Consider the following 21,596-nt stretch of genomic DNA (forward strand, 5'->3'; position numbering starts at 1 on the left):
CAATGGTCCCACACAACATAATGGGAGTCATTCTTTGCTCTAGAGTTCCCTCGGTACTTCCTCTTTCTTAGTTCTTTCCATGCTTAATTCATAAAAATTCCTTAGCAATTTTTTGTCCCTCCCTCTTCGATTAAAGACTTCAACATTGACTTATCTTCAACAACACAAGTTGTTGTGTCTCAAAACCTTCATGAGATTTGTTTCCTTTTGACATGGGAGCCTCCTCTATTCATGTTCATGGATACCCAAACTCTTTCATCTTACACACTTATATTATCTATCTCTCACACCCCTCCATGAGTGCCCGTCCCTCCTCTCTCTCTTTCCTTCAAAATTTTCTTCTTTGATGGATTTCTTGTCAGATTTACCCATCGTGATCAGATCATAAGATTTTTTTAGACCCCAAAAGTATTTGAATGGTAATGTTCCCATTCTTTGGATGAGACAATTGAGGTACAACCCAACCACTTCCATAAATATGGAAGTTACTAACACATCCTTCCCATTAGATATTTTCTTGGTAAAGTTGACAATCTTAGACTTTATTAATATTTAGCTTAATTAAATAATATATTGGAAAGGATTAAGAGTCCATAAATCATTTTTGTTGGATTCCCTCATGTCTCATGGCTTCTCATGGTCTATATCAAGTCTCCACCTCTTCATCATTTGTTATTAAAACATAATTACAATTATCCTTGGTATTTTAACCCGTTTACATGCCCGTATTACATCATTAACATAAATAATTATAATTACAATTTCTTTAGGGGATTAAAGACTAAGGGTGTTATATGTGGGCTATACCACTAAAGGGAGCCAAAACCAAGATTACAGTAGTAATAATCCACCTAAGCAAGGGAAGAACAATGGACTTTGGACTACCTTCCCTTGTGCATTATGCGATGAATTTCATCGCTACACCCAAAATTTCCCTCATATAGCTGAATTTAAATGTGTGAAGGAAAGCATGGGAAACCATGGTCCCCCCACCTTACAAGGAGTGGCTTCACCTCCACAAAAATTTCCTACGTCATAGCAAATTTTACTCCTACATGTTCCTTTCCATCTGCAAGGAGTTGTATTGGCCCAACATGAATCCAAGTCATCTAATCAAAATCTTGAACCTTATTTCCCACCATCGCTAGTTCACCTAAGTGACCTTGTAAATTATGATATCTACATGAATTCTATAAACATACACCTAAAGAGTCGCAACTGCTAGTATGAAACATCCCTTAACCTAATATGGAATCTTCAAATACTAATTCACCTACTACTAACATTCCTTTGAAGATCCCATGTCCTAGAAGTGACTCTACTCCAAGAGTACCAAAGGCACTTCTACAACATACCACTCACAACCTGCATGTAAAGGTAGCTCACAACTACAACATTATAGATGATTTGGCTCAATCCCCTATGGTCATATATGTGATTGAGATATTGCAAACATGCCCATCTAAAAGAAAATCATTTCTCTCAACATTGGGGGAAGTTGATCCCTCTGCCTATTCACATTTAATTTGAATAACATTGAACCTCGACACCCATCTCTAGTCACATTCCAAGCCTCCATCACCATTCACAATGTTAAAATCCATCACTGCATCATAGATGAAGGATAATTTGTATGTATCATGTCTAAAGGCATATGGCAAAAGTTGGGTTCTCTCGAATTAATATCTTCTTCCATCACCCTTAGGATTTATGGTCATCCTTCTCAACCAATGGGTATCTTCCAAAATGTCCAAGTCAAACTCATAGGAAAGATGGTCCTCATTGACATTGAATTCATAGATGGCTTGTTAGATTATAACATCCCATTTAGCCAAAATTATATGTATGCCATGAAGGCAATGGCTTCCTCAGTATCAACCGATCAATACATTATGAGAAACAACCCCCACAAATTTAAAATAACAACCTACCCCTCATTAGGTCCCATAATCAAGTGACCTCCTTTACTAAAATAAGTCCCAGAATCTTCAAAAATCTTCCCGTCTAGGCATTTACCCAAGAAACCCACCGCTCATACAATCCTCTAAGTGAACTCATGTTTATGTGGTTTCAACTATTTAGGAGGAACCATTTACATCAACACCAATTTCTGAACCAATCCCTGAGATGGGTCATTCCACAACTATCCATGATTCCCCTATTTTATCCACCCCTTAGGGCTACGACATATCAATTCATGGCCATGCTTACCCTCCCCAGTATTGTTTTGTATATCCTTTCATGGTATATTGAACCTCCCACTGTGGTCCCTATGCCATCAATGGTGCCCAAATACTATTCACAACTAGTTCCAACTCCCATCAACCCCATTTCAACAACAACTAGCAGTAATTGGGGCACTTCGATAACCATGGAGGGTACCAAGAAACCTACCAAGGGAAAGAAGAAGAAGAATGTGGAAGATGGGACTCTATCCATCTTGCAAGTCCCCCCTCTTGGTGCTCTGTGCAACACTCATGGAAACCCCAAAACCTATTCCCTACTCTCTCCAAGTTATGGAATCTACTCCAATCACCATAGGTTCCTCCCTTGTTACCCACCCCACCCACTATTAGAAACCTTGAAAATTCATCCACCCTTGCATGAAAGAAAAATTTGTGCACCAACCATCCTTGTGCCATATGCGCTACACATGGACATTACACACATATTGCCCTATTTTCCCAAGATTTTGGTACATGTTGGATGTAGTGTGTCAAATGACTCTCCCAACTCAACAACTAACCTTAGACTTCACATAGGATGCATCCACTATTTACCATGTGTCCATAGTAGTGAACTCACACAATAGTTTACTCTACCTACCTTTTACCACTCACAATAGAACATTGTATCCAACATATGGCCAATCCTGAACAACTTAAAACATTTTTACAACAATCCCTTTATATTAAGACTCACTCCTAGGACAATATCTTGGTCAATGGCAAGAGATTCTCCCTCCTCCTATGAATTGTGATTCTCATATCCCTTGATGTATACTCATGGTATTAAAATGTGGATATTACTTCAACTTCTAGGAACTTGGTTCCACATCCTTCTTACCCACAAACTCACTCAATTTGTGTTGTATCCACTTCTACCAATCGAGTGGAACCTAGGACCATGTCACATAGATGCAATGTGTTCAACACCTTGATGCACTTCCAAATGATTCATGCCTCTCAAAATTCAATTGTTTCTTCATATCACTATTATATCCAATTTTAAAAATGTCATTCTTGAGGAAATGATAGAAAATTACCCCTGAGACATAATGCATTATCGTTCATTTTTTATTCCACAAGAAGAATTTCAAGCTACACAACCCACAATTTTTTGTGCAATTGAGACCAAATATTTTATCTCCCCTGGTGATGTTGATTTATTCAAACATCCAATCCTATCCCTTGATGTTTTAGAAGAACGAAAAATGGTTAATGTCTTACCCATTATCAAGGTGGACATCTCCATGAAACATAGAATCATCAAATAAATCCTTTTTAGGGGTGCATTTTCCTCAAAGGAAATAATTTCTTACAAGATTCTATTTCAAGAGTTTCAATATATCTTTGCTGCTGAAAATAATACTGAGAGGGGGGGGGGGTGAATCAGTATTATCAGGTCAATTATTTTTCATTTCACAATCATATTTGTATACGCTACTTCAGTTAGAAAATACCGCATGTGTACGCAACTTCAGTTAAGTAAACAAGCGTATATGGACAGACTTGTAATTTAGATTATTCTTCAGATTTTGATAATTAATCTGTGTATCAAAACATATGAACAGTAACCAGGAACAGTAAAACAGAACAGGCAATCACACATAAGAACACCATATATAAGGTGGAAACCCAATGTGGGTGAAAACCACCTACTGCAATACGTCTCTATCTTCTTTCAATTAGAAACTTCTTTTTACAATGTTTCTGTACTGGTGCAGACTTATACCAGTACGCAAGCTTCAACCTGCAGAAGGCTACAACCTTCTCTCGTTCTCCAGCTTCTCCTGGAAGGGAGCTACAACCCCCTTAGCTCTTGTACTAGCTAAGGTACTAGTACATAGGTGCTGACCTACAGAAGGCTTCAACCTTCTCTTTACTTCCAGGGACCACGTTTCATAAATTTTCAGACTAGATCCATGAATATCAATCAAACATCAAGTAGATCTGCAACAAGCAATCTCCTTTGTACAAATACTGAAACAACCAATAACTTCTCAGAATGTTGTAACCAGAAAACAATATTAGTAACCAGACACCAATTCTGAACCCAGAATACTGCAACAATAAACATAAGCATCTAAAACATATTTCAAGAGACGTACACTACTTCACCAATAAAAACCTGTGTACATACGCAGCTATACCAAATCCAACCAGTGTATACGCAGTCTTAAGTTGCTTAACCTATGTGTATACGCGCCTCCGCTGTGTCGAACCTGCGTACAGATCTATAAAAGATAATTTATCCTTTTATTCAATCAGACATCAGTTATACCCATATTATCATATTTATAGATCTAATCATGTGTCAAATATAATAGATCAAAATCACACAATGATACTACTATTCAAGCCTTGAGATCTCGACCCATCAATAGATCTTAACCATCGTGTAATGCTCAGGTTCCTCCTTGATTCAGATCCAGCTGTAACTCACCAGCCAATCACCAGTATTCCAGATCTTGCTCCTCTCAAGATATTCAACACATAAGTCAATGCCCTTGCCAAATGATCTCCTTCCCTTTTTATAGTCTAGGCCTTACTCAAACCATGGTCCAAAACCATAGAGATCCAATACTAGGGACCCAATGCCTGGGTTTAACATTTAGAATGAAATACCAAGGACCAAAACCATAGGTTCAAATATGTCGAAATAAATACCATGGACCAACCATAAGTTTTCCCACATGTACGTGCTTTTCTTTGCATGAAAGTGTGTGCATCCGTATACGCGCCTTCTGATCGGTACACCCGCGTGTATACATGACTTTGTTAAGATGAACCTGTGTATACCTCATTTTCTTCCATTCTGAGAGCCTGAACTGTGATCTGCCCTTTGAGTGAGTTGCCATCAAGGACAAATCTTGTGCCATAGTGCCAAACTTGTGCCATAATGCCAACAATCTCCCCCTTTGGACTTGATGGCAACCCCAAGTCACTCAAAAACATTCTCCCCCTTTGACATCAAGGGCAAAGGGTTATGCTCCCCCTGAATACATGTTGAATCCTTTGCTCTGTTGTGCTATCCAAGCTCCCCCTGATTGTAGGCAAAGTCTGCAAGAAGATGATCTACACAAGAAACATGACTTTACACATTATAAAAGACCTTCCTATCACCAAAGACTCATACATACATCCATCTCCCAACCAAGTGGGGATATACCATAATTGACTCATTCACCCAACCAAGTGGGGATACACCAGAAGTTTACATATGACAAATAAGTACATTACATTATTCATCCCAAGCATAGTGGGGAAACCAAAAAAGGCCGTTACATGACCTTGATAAAAGAAATATAAGACATAGAGACAAAATATCTACAGCAAGACTCTGACAGTTATCAACAACAAACATCAGCAACATTTGTCAATCATTATTCAGACCAGCACCCATGTTATCCTTCTGCACCTGTTCCACCTGAAATCAAACCAACTGTGAATTTGAACCAAGATAATGCCAACAATGCATTATTAGAAGAATATATGCTCCCCCTGAACCTGTGCCAAATGGTCTCTATCATATCCATATCAAACTCTTTTCATCCTGAGCCTGGCCCCACTGCTTTTCTTCAAACCAACATATACGCGACTGTACCTTAATAAACCGGCGTATGTACGCGGATCCTCCTCATTCAACTCGCGTACAACCACTTTTCTCTGAAACAAACAAGATTCAACAGCAAGATGCTGCATCAACTACCCCCAGCTTTTGTCTGAGGTATTCAAATGTCTCCCTAGGCAGTGGTTTGGTGAGTATATCAGCAACTTGTTCCTTAGAGGGAACATACTCCAATTTAACCTTTTGTTCAAGCACTTGTTCCTGGAGAAAATGATACTTGATAGGTATGTGCTTAGTCTTTGAATGCATGACAGGATTCTTTGAAATGTTGATTGCACTTGTATTATCACATAAAATGGAGATAGGTGGAGTATAAGTGATTTGCATGTATTGCAATGTTTGCATCATCCAAAGAAGTTGTGTGCAACAAGATGTAGCAGCTACATATTCTGCTTCCGCTGTAGATAATGCAATTGAACTTTGTTTCTTGCTGAACCAAGATACTAATCTAGGACCCATGAAGAATGCACCTCCACTAGTGCTTTTTCTGTCATCCACGCTACCAGCCCAATCTGCATCTGTATATGCATGAAGTGTGAGATTTGTACCTCTGGGATACCATAACCCATAGTTTTGAGTTCCTTGAAGATACTTGAAAATTCTCTTGACTGCTTGAAGATGAGTTTCCTTTGGGTTTGCCTGAAATCTCCCAACTATTCCCACTACATGCATAATGTTTGGTCGGGTACCTGTTAGATAGAGCAGACTACCAATCATGGATCTATAGGTTGGTTAGTGTACTTCTACCGATTCATCATTTTCACTGAGGCTGCATCCTGTTACCATAGGGGTACATACTGGTTTTGAGTCCTCCATCCCATATTTCTTCAAGATCTGCTTGAGATACTTGGTTTGTGATAGAAAAATACCATCTTTGTTTTGTTGGAATTGTAAACCAAGAAAATATGTGAGTTCACCAAGCATGGACATTTCAAACTCCTTTTGCATCACCAAGGAAAATTTTTGACTCATGTCTTCTACATTGCTACCAAAGATGATGTCATCAACATACACAACAAGTATTAGCAGCTTTTCATTATCAACCTTTATATATAGATTGCTATCTGTGGAACCTTTTGTAAAACCTTGTTGATGGAGGTACTTATCCAAGCGATAATACCAAGCCCTTGGAGCCTGTTTAAGACCATAGAGAGCCTTTTTGATTCTTCATACAAGCTTTGGATCATTTCCAAGTATGAACCCATCTGGTTGCTCAATATACAATTCTTCATCCAAGTCTCCATTTAGAAAGGCAGACTTCACATCCAGTTGAAATACTTTGAACTTCTGAAAGCTAGAAAGGGCAAGGAACATCCTTATGGCCTCTAGTCTGGCAATTGGTGCAAAAGTTTCTTCAAAGTCTATGCCTTCCTGTTGAGCATACCCTTTACAAACAAGTCTGGCCTTGTTCCTAATCACATCTCCATTTTCATTTAGCTTATTTTTGAAAATCCATTTTGTTCCTATGACATTCTTATCTTTTGGTCTAGGAACCAACTCCCAAGTATTATTCTTTTCAATCTGTTCAAGTTCTTCCTCCATGGCCTTTACCCAGCATTCATCTTTGCATGCCTCTCTTACATTTTGTGGTTCAGTAGAGGAGAGTAATGCTAGATAACTTGAGGCTTCTGAAATGGTTCTTCTTGTTTGTACACCTGCCTCCTTTTGCCCCAGAATTTGAGTTTCTGGATGATTCTTTTGAACGTACCTGGATGGAGTCTTTTCTTCTATCCTTATCTGTTCTTCTGGTGCCTCATGGGTTTCTTCTTCATCATGAGTCTGATTTGATGTTGATGGATAGTCCTCATCATCTTCGAAATCTTCAAATTTTACCTACCTAGGAGTGTTTCCTTCTTCATCAACCACTACATCAATACTTTCAACAATTTTTCCAAGTCTTTTATTGTAACACTTGTATGCGTTGTTATGGGGAGAGTAACCAAGGAGAATGCCTTCATCTACTCTAGGTTCAAACTTGCCAAGGTTTTCATTAGTCTTTTTGATGTAGCATTTGCTCCCAAAAATTTTGAAGTATTTTACCGTGGGGGTCTTACCATACCACAGTTCATAAGGAGTCTGAGTGTTGTTTACCCGGACGTTTGTCTTGTTGAGAATAGTAACTGCAGCAAATGCGGCTTCAACCCAGAAGGTTGCGGGAGTTCCAGACTCATCAAGCATAGCACGAGCCATTTATTGAACTGTTTTGTTCATCCTTTCCACTACTCCATTTTACTGAGTCCTTGCAGTAGAGAATTCCCTCCTTATTCCATGTTCTTCACAAAAATCGAAAAACTCATTCGAGGTGAATTCCCCTCCTCGATCAGACCTGAGGCATTTGATTTTTCTATTTGATTCGTTTTCCACCAAGGCTTTGAATGATTTGAACTTTTCGAAAGATTCATCTTTATGCTTCATAAGTCTTATCCAACGCATCCTGGAAAAGTCGTCAATGAACAATATGAAGTATTCTTCTCCTCGAGGTGACCTTTTCCTAGATGGACCACATACATCAGTATGGACAAGTTCAAGTGGCCTGCTAGCTGATCCTTCCTTCTCCAGGAAATTAGTTCTGGTTTTCTTACCAAATTGACATGATTTTCATATTGTATTGTCTCGAATTCTGATGTCAGGTAGATCACGAACCGCCTAATATTTGCATGCTTTCCTTATCTGTGAGAAGCTTAGGTGCCCCAATCTTTTGTGCCATAGCCAGTGTTCATCATTGTTGCTTAGAGAGCATTGTTGTTGTCCTCCCTTGAGTATATACAAATTATTTGGAGTTCTTATGCCTTTGATCACTGTTTCTCTTGTATCAAGCTCACAAACAATGCATCCATTTGATCGAAATATTACTTCATTTCCTTGATCACACATTTGACTGACACTTAATAAATTATGCTTTAAGCCATCAACATACATAACATTTCCAGCCTTGACCTTTTCTTTCAAAAGAATAGAACCTTTACCTTTTATGAGTGCAGGGGTGTCATTTCCAAATGAGACCTTCTTTTCCTTTTCTAAGGCACTATATGACTGAAGTTTATCTTTATCACCTGTCATATGTTTTGAGCATCCACTGTCGATGTACCATTGATTTTCTTGTCCTTCCGCATATAAGGCTATCCCACATCTTTCTGGTAGCGGTTCTTTCTTTCTCCATGTTTTGGGACTTAATGAAGCTTGCTCCTTCTGAGTTGTTTGTCGAAACCTACTCTTGCATTCAGAATCTTCATGACCGAAGTTGTTACAAATAGAACATTATATTTCATTTTCAAGTGCAGAAAAGTTATTATAGGTCCTTTTCATGATCCCAGTCATATTCCTTTGTTTTTGAGCTTCTCTAGTCATGATGGTCTTGTAGGCAACACATTGAGCTGCTTTGTGACCAAATTTATGACAAGAGAAACATTGGCCATTGAAGAAACTCCTGCGATTATCAAATCTACCAGCCAAATGATTGTAGTTTCTATTGACATCCATTCTTGAGGAAAATTGAGAGTGATTTACCTGTGGTTGGTTGTAGCTTCTATTGATCCTTAAAGTAAACTGCCCCTAATTTACCTCGTGATCTCTATTGGGCCTTTGCTGTCGATTGTCAACCTGCTCACTTCTCCTTGCAGCTTCAAGATAACTTTTGGAGGTATATGGCTTTTGTGCTTGAGATGTTTCTTTGGCATACCCAAGACCTGTCTTGATTAGAGGAGAATGTTGCACTTTGATAATCTCATCTAAAGTTTCAGATCCTTTAGAAAATCTAAGATTAAGAGCTTTTGTTTTCTCAATGTCCTTTCTAAGTCCCACAATTTCACATTCTAACTTTTCATTGTGTTTCTCCATTTCAGCAAGTTGGGATGTCAGAGTATCTATAATCATATTTTTCTCTTCTAAGCAAATTTTGAGCTTAGAAATTTCTTCATAAAGACTTTCTTCATCTATAGCATCCAAGAAATCATCATCTTCAAAAGCCATCAGAAGTCTATAATCATTACCTTGTTCATCTTCATTGCTATTTGAATGTCCATCACTGTCTTCATGTGTGTAATAGCTCTTCTTGCTTACATTTTGTTTTCTGTTCCATATGACTGGTTCCTTACCTTTGTCAATCTTATCTTTATGAGGACACTTAGCAGCATAGTGACCGACTCTTCCACAAGCAAAACATTTGAAAGGTAGTTTACCTCTGAATCTTCTGGAACCCCGTTGAAGGTTCTTGACAAAATTTGACTCTTCCTCTTCTTCTGACATATGTCCTGAGTCATTGTAATCTCCCTTTTCTGAGGCTTTGAATGTGGCTTCTCTCTTGTTTGATGGTCCCCCTTTTCTCATTTCGTAAGTGGATAGGATTCTGTGTAGCTATGACATGGTAAGGCTCTGTAGATTTTGTTTTTCTTCTATGGCGGAAACTTTTGATTCAAACTTAGAAGACAAAGATCTTAGAACCTTTTCAACCAAAACAACTTCTTTTATTTCTTCACCCAAATTTTTCATACAATTAACAATCTCATCTATACGTAGGAAATAGTTAGCCACACTTTCATCATTGTACATTATGAGATTCTCATATTGAATTCTAAGAGTTTGTAGTTTTGCTCGTTTTACCTGTTCATCTCCTTCATAGCTCAGAACGATCTTGTCCCATATTTCTTTTACAGTTTTGAGCTACATAACCTTGACGAATTCTAATTGAGATAGGCTCCCTAATAGGGTATTGATAGCCTTTGCATTTGTTTCATACTGCTTCTTACCAGTCGTATCTGTAGGAGTTGCTGATGGAAAAGTGTACTCTGTTTCCACAATATCCCAAACTTATGTACCAAGATATTGAAGATAGGTAGTGATTATTACCTTCCAATAGACGAAGTTGCTTCCATAAAAAATCGGTGGCCTGATTGATGCTTCTCTTTCGTAGTTGCTCATGATGATAGATCTTCCTTCAAGCGATCAAGCTTCTTCTGAAGGACCTGCTCTGATACCAATTGTTGAAAATAATACTGAGAGGGGGGGTGAATCAGTATTATCAGGTCAATTATTTTTCATTTCACAATCAGATTTGTATACGCTACTTCAGTTAGAAAGTACCGCGTATGTACACAACTTCAGTTAAGTAAACAAGAGTATATGAACAGACTTGTAATTTAGATTATTCTTCAGATGTTTATCATTAATCTGTGTATTAAAACATATTAAAAGTAACCAGGAACAGTAAAACAGAATAGGAAATCACACATAAGAACACCAGATATAAGGTAGAAACCCAATGTGGGTGAAAACCACCTGCTGCAATGCGTCTCTATCTTCTTTCTAGAAACTTCTATTTACAATGTTTCTGTACTGGTTCAGACTTATACCAGTACGCAGGCTTCAACCTGCAGAAGGCTACAACCTTCTCTCGTTCTCCAGCTTCTCCTGGAATGGAGCTACAACCCCCTTAGCTCTTATACTAGCTGAGGTACTAGTACATAGGTGCTGACCTACAGAAGGCTTCAACCTTATCTTTACTTCGAGGGACCACGTTTCATAAATTTTCAGACTGGATCCATGAATATCAATCAAACATCAAGTAGATCTGCAACAAGCAATCTCCTTTGTACAAATACTGAAACAACCAATAACTTCTCAGAATGTTGTAACCAGAAAACAGTACCAGTAACCAGACACCAATTCTGAACCCAGAATACTGCAGCAATAAACAGAAGTAGCTAAAACATATTTCAAGAGACATATGCTACTTCACTAATAAAAACCTGCATACATATGCAGCTATACCAAATCCAACCATTGTATACGCAGTCTTCAGTTGCTTAACCTGCGTGTATACGCGCCTCCGTTGTGTCGAACCTGCGTACAGATCTATAAAAGATAATTTATCCTTTTATTCAATCAGAGATCAATTATACCCATATTATCATATTTGTAGATCTAATCATGCGCCAAATATAATAGATCAAATCACACAATGATACTACTATTCAAGCCTTGAGATCTCGACCCATCAATAGATCTTAACCATCGTGTAATGCTTAGGTTCCTCCTTGATTCAGATCCAGCTATAACTCACCAGCCAATCACTAGTATTCCAGAACTTGCTCCTCTCAAGATATTCAACACATAAGTCAATGCACTTGCCAAGTGATCTCCTTCCCTTTTTATAGTCTAGGCCTTACTCAAACCATGGTCCAAAACCATAGAGATCCAATACTAGGGACCTAATACCTGGGTTTAACACTTAGAATGCAATACGAAGGACCAAAACCATAGGTTCAAATATGTCGGACTAAATACTATGGACCAACCATAAGTTTTCCCACATGCACGCACTTTTATTTGCATGAAAGTGCGTGCATCCATATACGCGCCTTCTGATCGGTACACCCACGTGTATACGCGACTTTGTTAAGATGAACCTGCGTATACCTCATTTTCTTCCATTCTGAGAGCCTGAACTGTGATCTGCCCTTTGAGTGAGTTGCCATCAAGGACAAACCTGTGCCATAGTGCCAAACCTGTGCCATAATGCCAACATTTTCCTGGTCCTATGAGGAGATGTTTGGCCTTCACCCTACCATCATAGAACAATGAATAAACACATGGCCTAATGCTACACCAATTTGACAGAAATACTGACCACTTCACACCTTTATGGAAATGGCCATCAAGAACTAACTCAATTAGTTTCACAAAGATGGTTTTATTTTCCCCATTGTGTATACTTCTTGGATCTCCAATCATGTACTTATTATTAAAAATTAGGGAACCATTTGCATTTTCATTCAATTTCAATATCTAAACTAAATGTATCCCAAAGATATTTTTCAAACCCCATCCATTGACCAAGTAATCGATTCTTGTACTAAACATGAGGCCTTACCATTCATGTATTAGTTCTCGGGTTGTAATGAAATCCAAATCCACTATGTGGATCAGTATAAAACCACATTCACTACACAACCATTGGACCTTCGCATATCATGTCATGCCCTTCAATCTGAAGAATGTTGGAGCCACCTTCTTGTGGGCCATGACCTACATTTTCTACAACCTATCACATCTTATCCTTGCTTAATCAATCTCACCACTCACTCTAAACAGCGATCCCAACATCTGCAAGACATGTAAATCTTCTAATGGTGCCATAATTATAAGATTTGCTTGAACCACCTCAAGTGTGTCTTTTTTGTATTTGTTGGTCAATTGATTGGGTTAATCATCTCCCAACAAGGGATCATGGTGGATCCCTTACAAGCTATTTGTGAAATCCATCCATTGAAGACTTTGCACCACTTGCAAAGTTTCCAAGGCAAGGCCAACCATTTTTACGATGCTTTGGCCCTCATTACACCACCTGTGGCCATGTATTTTTATGTCTCTTACACTAGGACATATCATTTCAATGGTATGGACAAGCTCAATATTCATTTGATGCATTAAAATATGCCTAATCTAAATCCCAACTCATTAGCCCCTAAGATTTTACTAAGGAATAGACCTTGTACTTTTTAATGTTAGACATCTTTATCCAGATTTAAACAGGAACGCAATAAAATACAGAGATAACCATAAAGACAGATATGCAGTGGAAATAATACTTCATTTCATTAATGGAAAATACTGAAATATGCTTACAACCAGAAATGGAAATAAACCAGCTAGGGCGATGGTAGCTTATCTATGAGAAGAGATGTGGTGGCTACATGCCTCTGAACTGTCTTAAAATGAGGCTCAAGGTCCTTTTTATTATTAAACAATAAGAGAAAACCCTAAACAACCAAAACCCTAACCTGAGGAGATGTAACACCAAGAGTTTTTGGGCCCCGTTGGGGTGAGTTGGACAGCCAACTTCTCGGGGTCGCGAATTGGTCATATTATCTCTGTTTTACGTGCATGATAGCCCGTTGGAAAGATCTCTTTGAGGAATACGACGAAAAAGATGATTTTTTGACAGAAAAATCATTGGTGGGAGAATTTACAGAAATGGATATAGTGCAGAACTAGAAACTAACCCCTTGATTTCACCTCCGCGAGGGGACGAGGAAGAGCTCGTGAAGTGCGATCCATTTGATAAGACAAAGGATTTTGCGCATACCACCTCCACCATGCCACTACCGGTTTCACCAACATCACCTCCATCTCTACCCATACCACCTCCGCCACCCCCATGTTTTAATATGGCGAGCTCAATAAAGTTGCATGTGTTCAAAGGAGTGGGAAATGAAGATCATGGTAAAAGTTGTATGGGAAGCACAGGGAGTGATGGATGATAATATTAAGAAAGCAATGTTGGTTAGCGCTCTGTAGGATCGCGTGCTGACCTAGTGCATTAAGCACTCTAGTGATAACCCAAATGCGGGAATCGTGGCTATCCAAGCTGCTAACTAGGGAGTTTAGCAAACTGAATTCAGAAGCGTAGTCAATCATTGGGTTCAAAGAAATTACAATGCTACCAGGTGAGACTCCTTGGGAGTTGGATCAAAGGCTGAAGTGCACGATTTGTGAAGCTAATATGACCCTGACAGATGGACAGCACCGCGAATGGTTTGTAGCATCACTATCACCGCATTTGAGGAACGCGTTGTCGCAGCAAAGGTTGACAACTCAGGCCAAAGCCTTAGAGACCGCGATGAGGCTGCATGAGACCCCCATACAGGATCCTAACTTGGGAGTTCAGCAGATCCACGTGTAGTTGAAGAACTTATGCCTTGAGATGCAGAGTCTAAAATAAGACAGGACAGTTTGACCAGAAGTGCGCGAAGAAGTGTGGTGCATAAAATGTAAGGCTTAGGGACATGACAAGGACCACTGCTCGGTATTCGTGAATTATCTTGCAGGAGGAGGACCGATGCCAGTAAGGCCAGAAGCACAAGCAGGACCGAGCGCGGCGCCTGCTTTGTGGTGTGTGATTTTTCAAATAGGAGGAAAGCATGTTACAGACAACTGTCATCTGTTGCAGAAGTACACATAGAATTCGCAACAGTTGTTCTGTAATTTCTGTAGATCAGTGGGACATGATGAGCGCACCTGTAGAAGTTATGAGCTAATGATGGATAGAACTCCTACCTATAGGGTTCATGCCAAAACATGGCCCCTAGACCAGGGTGAAGGGATGGCGCAGGCCGGATTCAAGGGGCACGAACGAGGTCGAGGTGGAGGAGGACCTAGGAGAGGTCGCGGACAGCTGATATGCTATAATTGCGAAGGCCGGGGAATTATGCCCATGATTGTACAAATTCGATGCATCCATCATGTTTGTACTGTACCTTGTTTGATCATGAGATGAAGGATTGTCCTACACTGATAGCCAGGATACGCAACAAAGGAGGGTTACAACCTCCCCTGACTTAGAACCTGCAAATGATGAGGTCTGAGCCGTGCGAGGAAGAACCTAATGTAAATATCGTGCTCAGAAGTGGAATTACGACGGGAGATGATAAAGGAAAACAGCCTGAAGAAAGCACTTGGGTTCGAAAAGCTCCAGTGAAGGAAGCAGAATTTGATTTGGAGCGCACCCGAGAAACTTTTATGGAAGCTAAGAAGAGCTTCGTTGATGCCTCCACTTCAGGAAGCAAAGATAGATCGGAGCTAGAAATGGACCCATCGATGCTCACGACATTCCTAGAAACGTGTATGAAGTTACTGTGCAACGGTAAGATGGTAAAGGGACTACAAGAACTCATTAACAGATGTGCTGGGACCGTGCCAGGAGAACCGTGCGTTGTCCGAGAGATTGGAAAACACAAGGCAAGAACAGGAAGAGAAATGAGGCTAACTGCACATATTAGCGAATATGAGATGGGGCAAGTAATTATGGATCTAGGATCGAATGCGAACATTGGTGGGCTCTAGTATTGCAACAATAATGTTGCAACTCCTGGAACTCCCTTCTTTAATTTTATCAACCCGGTAGTTCGTAACAAACTTGGAAGCGACGGTGCTGTATGCACAAGTACTAGCTCTTGCCGTAGCTGTCACTGGTCAGCTGGCAAAAGTCCGCTAGGGGCTCAAGCCAACTTCTATGAGCTCTTAGAAGAAGCTTTGTACCTAATGGATGGAAGCTAACTCAAAGGAAGCTGATCTACTTGCAGAAAGAAGCTGAAAGTCAAAGAGTAACATACACCCTAACAAACCCTAATTCTACCAGCTAGTCGTACTGATGCAAAGGAGAGGATGCAAACTATTGAAAAAGATGCCATTACTTCTACAAAGGTGAAATGCACATGCCTATGCTATCTCTATCTAAAGAACACATCTTTTTTGTATTTTTCATTACGTTATCAAAATTATCATACATGTACTTTTAACTGGCTTCTTACTGTGCAGGGGTGGATCAAGGAGGAGAAATGCTTGGAAAAGGTTGGGAAGGTTTAGAGAGGGTCTAAGGAGTCCCTAACACCCTTCCAGAGAGTTTCACCAAGTTTGGCTATCCAGCAACCTCACTTGTGAGCTTCTACAGGAAGTCTGCAGGGGTTCTACAAAATGTTTCAGGGATTTCTACAGGATGTTCAGAAATTTCTACAGGATGTTCTGACATTGGATTTTGGAAGATGGGTGAGTGAAAGAGGATGCATGAATGGATAGGGAGGTAGAGTACAGATCTGAGATGACCCAGTGACTGATGGATGAAGTGATGAGAGGATGTGGAGAGCTAACTTGTCTTAAGGAAGGCTAAGGCAATGGAAGAGCAAGAAGGTAGGGTTACGTGGACAGAAGAGTAGTTGTGAGATGAAGAAGCTAACTAGGAGATGGAGCAGCTAGCCTGGACGAAGCTTAGGTGGATGAGAGAAAGATGGATATGCCCTGCACGGTGTGCACTTAACTGAATCAACCAAATCCTGCATACAATCGAAATCTTAGCTAATCTATCCAAACTATCAACGAAACAAATGAACAACAGCTTTATTTCCAAAGAGAACCATGTACAACACTTAATCAAAGGAACATCTAAAAAGGTCTGAACGCATGACTAACTTCTACAAATGAAAAACATTACACCAATGATTGCATGGTCAAGCAAACTAGTGTTTTTGTTAAGCAGCACTGGTTCCACAATTCCAGCCCCTGATCCAATAAGGGAGAGGTGAAACTGAGAGTGCAGGCAACCCTTTTCTGGAGCTTTTATCAATCCTTATCTTATCAAGCTATTCTACACATCTGAAGTAATTCTATTCCTCAACAATAACCTACTTAACCAACACAACTAAATCTAGCTCAACAAACTTCGTTTCAGATGCATAAAAGGAAAATCACAGTGCTGAAAGGAAAGATAACAATACAAATAAGGAGGCCCTAGGCTCTTAGGTTGGGCCCAACCCCGAGAGCTATGGCTCCTATAAAAAAATCAGCGCTGATATCAAATCTGACTGCTTCCCATTATCAAAAAAATAATCATAAGTCAAGATTTATGCCAATAATGGCTACAAAAGAACAAAACAGAGCTAGCAACACGTAGTGCAGAATATGCAAGAGTTTTTCAAAAGTCCTTTTGGAAGGTTGAAGCCTTAACATTTATACACTACGAGGCCCTAGCTGGCCTCCTAAATCTATGGGACTTGGCTGCCTAAACTGTGAGTGAACAACTCCTTCCAAGAAATCTGCTTGGCTGCCTTCTAGATCCGGTTTTGGTGGCCTTTGGAGCTCGGAGTTGGGGGTGAAGATCCTGAGGGAGGCTATTTAATGCCATAGACAACCCCCCTACGAATCCTCAACCCAAGCTTGGTTGTCTCCTAGCCCATGTCTGCTCGGTTTTGCTTCAACATGTGTCAAAAGATCCTGAAATGAGCACGTGTTAGCCACCTAGGAATAGTGACTACCCTTATTCGTACAAATGACATAAACATACTAAAAAATAATGCATAAGTTATGAAAAATGAAGGATTGAACAAGGGTAGTTAGGCCAAATGAGCCCAAAATGTTACCAAATTTGGGGCTCATCATCAACCCCGTGCTAAAATGATTGCTCATCCTTGAGCAACTAATCCAGCTCCTTGTCCTTCATTGCTTTAACCACCACTCTCACATCCCAGGCTTCTGAAGTAGTATCCTCCTCACTGTCATGGAACCCGGCCTTTCTTTCCACCTCCTCCCACTGCTTATGCTCTTCTTTTTCTGTGTTGCCTTCTACCAATCCCAAAAGTAGAGGTGGGCTTAGCTTGAGGCCTATCCAGCTGGCCTGGAGGTTCTGCATGGACTTCTTGTAGAGAGGTACCCATACTAGGCCCTCCCTCATTCTAGTTGGAGTGTGATACTCCTTGATTTTGAGGTTGTGGGACAATGTGTTCCACCTCTGGGTGCAAGCATGAACACAATTGTCCCCTAGTAGTCGCTCCATATCCTTGAAATGTGCTATAGCCTGAGCCTGCTGATCCATATATTTTAGTAAAGCCTGTGGGTTGGTTGTTAGGTGTTGGTGGGCGGATATCAATGCAGTGGGGTCCCCTGGCTCTGCTCTGATTAACAGTGGTTCATGTAACTCCCGGTTCATAACATCTTTGACCTCTGTCACTCTCTTTTCTTCGTGGTTTAACCATGAGGTAAATGCCATTAGCTGCATATCTCCCACAACTGTGTTGGGATCCCATGAAGTTACATTAGGAAGGGCCAAATTATGGAGGTAGAACTCCGATAGCTTGGCCTTGTCCTCTGAGGAGCTACTGTTGCATAAATCTGTGAACTGCTGGGGGTTTTGAATCTGGGAGATACCCCTCTGTGCTAATGCATTAATTTGGAATTGCAGCCACTGGTCCCGTAGGTATAGGCCATAAGATTTGGCTGGCTGCCTACATTGTAGAGCATCCATAGCCCAACTGGCCATGCAGGCCAGTTGTGCCTCTTTTTCTTGCAACTGTTGTTTGAGAGCTTGTATCTCTATGTTTGCTTGCAATTCCCTTTCCTGTAGATGTTGGTTTAGTTCCTCAGGTCCAGCTTGCATTCCTTCTTTGCCTTCAGGTTCTGTTGTAGTGTCCTCTGATGTTGTGCCCCTTTCTTTCCTCTGTTCATGTAGCTGCAGTTTGAGCTTCTCATTCTCTTCCTGTAGAAATACTCGCTGGCAGTTTCCCACATGCTTGGCCATAGCTAATTCCCTTCTTGCCTCCTTGAGTTGTTCCTCCAAGGGGCCTATATCTGCTACTCCTTTAGATTTAGCTATCCTCATCCACGTGTGGGTTTGTGCTCTTTCTTCTTCCAATGCAAAGAAGAGCGGCACTGTGAATTTTTGTGGGATAATTTTCCCAGCCTCCAAAAAGTTATAATAAGAGCTCAAGCTGGGCTAGGGGCTAGGCTCCATGATGTGTTCTACCTCTGCTTCCCTTTGTGGTGAGGTGGTTGCCTCCCCCTCCATTCTTTCGGTCTCCTTGAGCCTGGCTAAAGTTTCCTATAGAACTGCTTTAGCATCCTGTAGAGGGGTTTTTGACACTGACCTTTCCATTCTCTCCCTCTAGGTAGTTGTCTTGGGGCTCCCCCGCTCATAAGTGACTGATACTTTGGAGGGGGACTTCTCCCTTGGCGAGGTAGGGGTGTCTTCGATGGTAATTGGGTCTTTATATGGAGGTTGGGGCCTCCCAGTTTTAATTCTTACACTTCTCCTCACTTTGAAATACAAAGGAGTCTCCCTTTCGCGTTTCTCCTTTGGCTCGGGAGAGGTACTTAGGGTGGCCAGCACAGCTGCTGCCTCCCGAGCAAGAATTTTGGTCGTCTTCTCCTTCTGTGTTCTTTTCTCAGGACTTCCTGTAGAAAGCCCTGTAGTGGCTGATTTCTGGCTTCCTGTAGAAGCCGTTTTCAATTTTCCTGTAGAAACAGATGGCACCGTTTTAGCCTGCTTGGCTGAGGGTGCTTTTTCTTTCAATTTTGCTGAGGCTGCCTTAGAGGTGCCCTCACTGACATGGACCTTTTCAGTCCTTTCCACCCTGCTCTGTAGTCGTTTCTCCCTGGGGGTTAATGTGGTTTTGTCATCCTCTGTTTTGGCAGCTTGTTTTTCCTCTTGTTTTCCCTTGTGCTCTTTCTTTGGTGCTTTGGCCATGGTTTCTTGGCCTTTCTCTTTCTTCTCTATTTGAATTGGTTCCTTCTCCTCGCTACTGGAGGAGGTGAGCTCCTTAGCCAGCACTCGGATGTCATCATCCTTAGTCAAATTTCGGAAGGTTTCCCAGGAGAGAGGGACAGTATACGTGTGAAGTGCATCTTCCACGAGGAGCTTAATGAGCCCATGATGGGCTATCTGATCTGGTGTCCCCTCTCTCAACTTAGTGGCACACTCGGTCATGGACTACAGGAGGAAGTAAGGGATGCTCAACTTTTTCTCTAAGGGTAGGTCCATTTGGTGCCTAAGTTCTGTGAGCAGCCGAAAATGGTATCCATACACGATGCTGAACCGCCCCTTGCACGTGATATATTTCATAATTTTGAGGCTGACCTCACTCCAGAACGACTGTAAGTTGGTTCTTCACACTCTGTTAGCGCTCGAATTTGCCTCAGGCTGAGGAAGGCGAAACTCAAGGCAACATCAAACCAAGCTCAGCCTCGTAGCTAGCCCTACGAGGACAGGAGAGGGCTCTCTCCGGGTCTATATCGGCAAGAGGTCTTCAAAGGGGCTGAGATGACCGATATGAATACTGATTTTAGGCTAGTAAATTGATAAGATAGTTTGATTTAAGATTTTTAGGGTTTTGTTGGAAAACAGGGAAAGGTAATTTTGGGTGCGGGGATGTGACAGTTTTTGCAGAGGTCTTTTTGGGGCAAGGTAGGCAATCGTCCTGATGTCTTTAAAGGAATTGAATGGATAGAAATGACTAGTGAGGAGCTAAGGAGAGCGAGAAAATTTCAGGAGTTCTCCTTAAACAGATGAAAACATAGATATTAAACAAACTTAAAGGCAAAGCATACAAGATTATGAATTCTACCTTAACACTTCATTTGTTTAATTTGCAGAAGAGAATAGTAGGAAAATGATACACATAACAAACTTACAAGTACATGAGAGAAACACACCATCAACACAAATAACCACAGGAATCCCAAATAGTGCTGCAAAACCCTGGTCTTTCCTTTGCCAAAATTGCTGATATACAATGTGTAATACAGTCTAAGCTTATCCCCCAAGAGTCCAACCATGAAAATGACTAAGAAAGTACATAATATAGGCAATCTAACACATTTCCTTGCCTCTAGGGGTCGAGCTCATCATCCTAGGAGCTGTTTCAACCAATTCTAAACTTAGCGCTACAATCTAGGCAGTTAAAACAACTTGCCTCTATAAGTTAGGAAACCAATTCATTCATTAATTTTTTGCTATTTTATGAATGAATCTTCTAGAATAGGTAAAAAAAATGTCATGTCATCATTAAAATACATTAGTTACATCAAAGAGGGTGAAAAATCCCATGAAAAGTCAAAACTAGTCAAAAGTTGCGTTGTCCTGAGCTGTAGATGAAAAACTGGCAAATTTCCCTGATGCGTAGTGCGCCATTTCTCTACGCTTAGCGCGCCTTTGACCCACTTTTGGGGCACTTCCCGCAATCCAAATGAGGCTCAATTGGGCTTGTTGGAAAGGTTTGGATGGCTACTCTCTAGCCCAAGTGGAATTTCTCAATTTGGTGCCCATTTGCCCCTCCAAAAATGCAATCTCCCAAGACTGCTTCTTGTGTGTCCAAAAAGTGGCAGAAGGTCATTTTTTGCTTGTTTTTTGACCTTTTGGGGGCCCAAACCTCAATGAAATGTCTTGGAAGTGGCTGAGCAAGTGTAATTTGTCATGAAAAATCCAA

Source organism: Pinus tabuliformis, chromosome 1_2 (genome assembly GCF_031772625.1).
Source record: "Pinus tabuliformis cultivar Carrire ecotype Pingquan chromosome 1_2, CPIR1, whole genome shotgun sequence".
Lineage (NCBI taxonomy): Eukaryota > Viridiplantae > Streptophyta > Pinopsida > Pinales > Pinaceae > Pinus > Pinus tabuliformis.